This window comes from Heterocephalus glaber, unplaced genomic scaffold (genome assembly GCF_053883595.1).
Source record: "Heterocephalus glaber isolate CG9 unplaced genomic scaffold, H.glaber_assembly_v1.0 deba00000594, whole genome shotgun sequence".
NCBI classification, from domain to species: Eukaryota; Metazoa; Chordata; class Mammalia; order Rodentia; family Bathyergidae; genus Heterocephalus; species Heterocephalus glaber.
In genome coordinates, this window is record NW_028258151.1 from 30,499,059 (window position 1) to 30,505,626 (window position 6,568).

Sequence of the window (6,568 nt, forward strand, 5' to 3'; positions counted from 1 at the left end):
TCCTAGCTTGAAAACCTACCTATATGACAACAGCAGGCTCATATACATTTTAACTGATAAATTATATCAAACATTTAAAGCAGAAAAAAGAAGGAACACTTCTCCCCACATTTTAACAAATCAACATTGTGCTAATACTAAAACTGGATAAAGATAATAGAAGAAAAAAGTATGAACATAGATAGAAATTTGTTTACCAAAACAAACTATGAGAAGTCAGATGTGGCAGGATGTAGAAAGTGGTTTTATCATAGGGATGGCAGTGTCGGTTCAGCACTGCAAGATCCACCCCCAAAAGTCATCATTTTAACACAGGAAAGGAAAAAGCCATATGATCCTGTCAGTAGTTGGAGAAAAAGTACTGGAATAAATTCTACAGGTGTTCTTGGTAAAAGCTATCAGGAGACTAGAAGTAGAACAGAACCTTCTCAACAGATCAAAGACATGTACTCCATACTTCCAGCGAGAACGCCTTATATGAATGAAGAAGATACAATGCTTTCTCCCTAAGGTAGGGAACAAGGGCAGATATGCCTACTCTTCATCTGTACATTAAACTTTGAAACATAGGCATAAACCAAAATAGTCTGGCAATAAAATGACACAATTAGGATAAGATTGGCAAGGTAGAAGCAAAATCTTTATATGTAGATGAAATGATCATCTACAGAGAAAATACTAAGAAATCTCTAGGAGCCCCTAGAACTTGTATTTGAATTTAGCAGGATAGGAAAACACAAGGTATATATAAAAATTCAGGTCTATGTATACTTGCCATAAATGAAGAATTGGATATTGAAATTTAAAAGTTATGTAGGAGTACAAAGGACCTAGAAAAGTAAAAAGAAAAAAAAATAAACAGTGTTGGAAGATGTTTAATACCTAATTTTAAGACTTCCTCTAAAGCTAGAGTAATCAAGGCAGTGTTGGTGTAAGGAAAGACATATAGATCATTGGAATAAAACAGAGAATCCAGAAATAGGACCACACATATATGGTCCACTGAGTTTTTTGAAAGATTATTTAACATTAACATTTTATAGAATATAAACTCAATTCAAGAGCAGAGGAAGAGATAGTATTTTCAGCAAATGGCACTAGAACACCTGGTATCCATATATGGAAAAATAACATCAAGCCTTTATTTCCATACATAAAAACAACTTGAAAGGATCTATGAACTTAAATAAGAAAGACTAAAATTATAAAACTTTAAGAAGAAATTATAAGGGAAAATGTTTATGAATTTAGGGTAGGCAAGAACTTCCTAGGATACAAAAAAATGATGTATAAAAGAAAAAAATTGATAAATAAGATTCCATCAAAATTTAGAACTTTAAATGACATTGTTAAAATGAAAAGTAGTCCTTAAACAGACCATATTTCCAATGCATATAACCTATGACCAGAATATATAAAGAACTCTTACAGCTCATTAATAGACAACCCAATTAAAAAGTAGACACAAGAAGATGATAAATAGCCAGCACAGCACAACAAAAGGTGTGCAACACTAGAATCAGAAAAATACTAATCAGTACAATAACAAGATTGAATTATACACTCATTAGGGAGATGAAGTTAAAAGTTTTAAAAGCCTTCTCATGACTTTTTCTTTTTGTTGGATTCTCCCCCTTTGCATTTAATTTGTCATGCCCAATAGATTCATTCTGTTGGGCTTCCTGGGGTTGTGATCCTTATTTTCTTTTCCTAGGATATTGTCTAAAATTTTTTGGAGTGCCGATTTGGTATTCATGAAGTTCCTGAGGTCCTCTTTGTCATGAAAGTATCTTATTTCTCCATCAATTTTGAAAGATAGCTTTGCAGCATACATCAATCTGGATAGGAGGCTGTTTTCCTTTAAGGCTTGAAATAGGTCACTCCAAAGCTCTTCTTGCCTTGAGGGTTTGCATTGAGAAGTCTGCTGTGATTCTGATGGGCTTTCCTTTGTATGTGATTTGTTTCTTTTCTCTCATGGCTAGTAGAACTTTGTTCTTCTGTTGGGTTTCTGGAATCTTAACAATTATATGCCTATGTGTAGTTTTTTTTTTTTATCAAGGCTAGTTGGAGTCCTATATGCTTCGTTATCTGTATGTCAAGTTCTTTTCCCCTGCTTGGGAAGTTTTCTGCCATCACTTCTGTGAATAGTTTTTTTTATGTCATCTGCACTCTCTCCTCTTTCTTCATTGACTCTGATCAGTCTTATGGTATTCTTTTTTGCATCATCTAGCAGCTGCTGGATTGATTTCTCATGGTCCCTTACAATTTTAAAGCAATTTTTCTTTTCCTGGTCACTAATTGCAATCTTATCTTCTATGTCTGAAATTCTGTCTTCACATTGGTTCATTCTGCTGCATAGACTTTCAATGGAGTTTTTAATCTCATGGAAATCTGTATCTGTTTTATGGATTCCATTTGTTTCCTATGTTGGGATTCCATCATGTTCCTCATATCCTCTATTTTTTGATCTGTGTCCTCTCTAGATTTATTAATCATGTCTTGCACTATGGGTACAATCTCTACTGTTATCTGAGAAATTATTTCTGATTTCATTTTTTCCAGATCCTCTTTTGTTGCCAGTTCGGGAAGTCCAGGTGGTTGAGTATCAGATTGTTCCATCTCATTTCCCTTCCAGGTTGCTGTAGGTGATCTGAAAGTCTGTTTTTGAGGCTTGTTTATGTGTCTTCTTATGTCCACAGGGGCAGGGGCAGGGTTGCTGCTGGCACCCGTGTGGCTCACCTCCTTTGCCCTGGGAGTGGTTGAATGGTGGTCCAGGAGCCTCCTCCTGGGTGCTGGGATTGGCTCACCTTCTCTGCTCTGGGAGTGGTGGAATGGTGGCCTGGAAGCCTCCTTGTGGGCACTGGGATTGGCTCACCTCCTCTGCCTCAAAATAATGTAATTGAAAATGCATGTAATATACCTAGAAAACACCATAACTTAACGCCACAAAACACACTGAGAACTACTGGTTGTTTACCTTCAGGACTGCATGACTGAATGGAAGCTGTGGCTAATGCCACTATGCAGCATCCAGAATACCAAACCACACATTACTAGCCCACAATAAGATCAAAATTCAAAGTATTTATTGAATGTGTATCATGCACCATCATAAAAATCAAAGAATCATATGTCAAACCATTCTAAGTCAAGGACCTTCTGTAATTGAAAAGATTTAGCACACCATAATAAAACTGCAGTTAGGAAAGGTGGAAAATCAGAGAACTTTAAATGAAGAATGAAAATGAAGGAAGGCACAATATGGTCTAATAAATTTCTTTCAGAATCCTGTTAAGCACTACAAGACAAGCAGTGAGCACAATCCTAAGCAGCTGGGTCTTGCTATCTTTGTCTTCAATTATTTATTACTTGGCAACATAGGAACCCACAAAACAAGGACATTTCCATTCCTAACTTCAAGGGCTCAGATGAAAAACCCATTAATATGCATAAAAGGCCAGATGGACTGGCCAATGCCTAGAGCACAAAGGTTAGTTTTAGAAGAACCATCTGGGGCTTGTTCTTCTGCCTTAGTGAAAAAGCCAATGAGAGCCCAGGACACAGCACAACTGATTAGGAAGACAGTAGCTGGAGGCTTGCTAGCTCTGTCAGCCTTTCACTGCTATAGAAAGATACTGATTTAGGGAAGGGAAAATCTTACTAGCTGATTATTCTTCCTTTTTAAAAAATTTCCAAAACAACCAGGTATAATTTGGTAGTTAAGAAAATAGGCAGAGAAATTCGGATGTATCCTGGTTGACAATTCTCAGTTTTATAGGAGAAGATTCCAGAACATTCTCCATCTACAGCAACAACTGAGATTTGGTTTTCATGGTGGCACAGCAGAGAGGCCTGGTCAGGCTACTCACCGAAGTAAAGTCCAACCAGTCAGCAGAGTACTGTCACAATTTTCAGTTTCCCTGGGTTACTTACCAATGGATATTGAATAACTTGTGTTAGGCTTTCATAAATACTGAATTTCTGGTATAAAAATAATTATATCCAGTATCATAATGACACGATAGGTTTTGATGTCAAAACACACTGGTTTTAAATACAGCTCTCTACTTAGCCGTTTGATTTCAGATAGGATGCTTAATCCATTTGAGCTGCAGTTTCTTCACATTCAGTGATGAGAATATTAAAATTTCTTCATGTTAAAAGTTGATTAAAAACAATAATTTATGTAAGAAAGCACAGTTTATTTAGTCTTGATCCATTCATCTTCTCAATCTGTGTCTGCTGAGCACCAATTCTGTGCCAGGTACTCAGGACACAGTGGTGAAAAGATGTGTGGTTTAATAGTTCCTGATTTGTAACTAAAACACCACAATTACTTTGAAAACAATAAAATTGCAGAAATTTGAGAAAGAGAAAAAAAATGTGTAACTTTTTAAATCCCCATAACCTTACCAGTCATATATAATCAATTTCAACATTTTGATATGTTTCCTTGTTATGATTCATTTTGACCAGTAAAAGTTTAGATAAACATAAAGCTAAAACAACCCAGGAGGCTGTTAGAACTACTGAAAGTCACAGTTCCTGAATGGAGAACTGAATGGTACTTGAAGCAAGTAATTAGAGCCCTGGACATGAAAGTTTCTTCCACTACACTATGCATGTTACACTTCAGGACTCCTACCAGATGGATAATTTAATGAGTGTCTCAGAAGACAGACTTAGAGATATTCAGGAAAAGGACAGGCAACCACAAAGAACATGAACATAGATAATAGGCATCCTTAGGTTTTGGCTGCGTAGTGAATCATTGCTTTGGATATGATAGCTTATTCTTATACTCTCACTTATTTTGTGTGTACAAGGGAAATAATCACGCAATGTACTTCCAAGGGTTCGGGTGTAAACAGAAATGACTTTAAAGTATAAAAAGGTGCTTGGATCCTACTCATAAGTGTTTATTATTAACAGTATTGTTCTGTGCATGGACAAAAATAGCATCTGGTCCATAAATCTTAGTTGAATCCTAATCTGCCCCAGTTATGTGACTTTGCTTGAGTAAGTGTGCCCAGACATTAGGAAACTCAGAAGACTGAACCATACAAGCTCTCAGTTCCCTGTCAGATCTAGCAATTAATCACCAGGTGATTGCATTAACATTTATATTTTGGCACAATTATAATCACATTAACAATTACCTTATCAATTTGCTTTATTAAAAATACATCAAATACCATAAGATCCTGAAGTCTACCACTTATGGAGCACTGACTGTTGAGTATATTCCTATTAATCTTCACAATAATTTTTCAAGGTGTGTATTATTCCCCTGAAATGGCTTTATGGCTGAGGATGGTGAGATCCCACTGCCTTCAGAATAGAAGGGAGTTAACCTTCACTTAAATTTATTTATCTGATAAGGGATAAAAAAGGAATTCAGGCCCAAGTCTTCCTAATTCAAAAGGACTCAGAATCACTCAATTTATTACCTCCTCCCAAAACTTTACCTGATAGCCAGTTGATGCCTGGAGTGCATTCTTTATAGTACCTTGAAGAGCCAAGGTAGGAGGGATTATACTATTGAAATATTATTTTCAAAATGCCAATTCCACCCACACACCCCTGTTGTACCATACCTTACTTCCAGGTCTACAAAGGAACAAAATAAGGGTGGAGAGATTCATTGTGATAAAAATGTGTTAGAAGTCTGTTAACTTGAAATTTCTTCCAAAGAACCATTAACACACCATCAGATTTCTATAAGCTCAATTAGCACGCGATTTTGGAGAGAACACCTGTTGTACAAACAGAGGCCACCTGTATCAGACAAGGAGCTGCTGTTGATTCGCCAAAACCTTGGGGGCTTGTTTTTAATTAGTTTAATTCCTAATATAGTTTGATTTCCTGGGTGTGAGCCCAGCTCTTGAGCACTAACAACACTCTCCTCCTGAGAATTCCAGAAATTTCTACTTTTAATATTAGGGGGTGGGGAAGGGGAGAACTGGAAGTGAGGAAATTAAATGGCTCACACCTGAAACCCCAGGCTGCCCTAGCCAAAGTTATGAATTTCTGTGTCAGGACAAATTTTCTGTCAGCATCAATATACTTTCCAAGAAATGTGTCCAAAGTCAATTGCCTCTGAGTTCTGGAGTGCAGAGAGCTAATTATCAAAGCAAAGTTGAGTCAAAGAGGTCCAGCTGTTTCCATAACATGGTGCCAATATCCACCAATCTTCAAGGCTTTCTAGAGCCCTGTGCTTTTGATTCTGAGACCACAACCAGGATTCACTCCCTCTCCGTTTTATGTAATCTAACCACTAGTCAAGCCTAGGTATTTAAAAATTATTAAAGATTTAAAATATACATAAGTAGAAGACTCATGTAATAAATCTTTCTATGCCTAACATCTAGATTTATTATCAATTATCAATTTCTGAAAATTCTTACCTCATAATCGTGCTCATCCTTTGTTCTCTTCCCCACTGGGTTAATCAGAGATCATACTATTACATGAAGAAATGTTTCAGACTGGATGTATAAGTGAAATATAACTGTAATGTCATTATTGTGCCTAAAAACTTTAAAAATTATTCCTTAATATTAGCAAA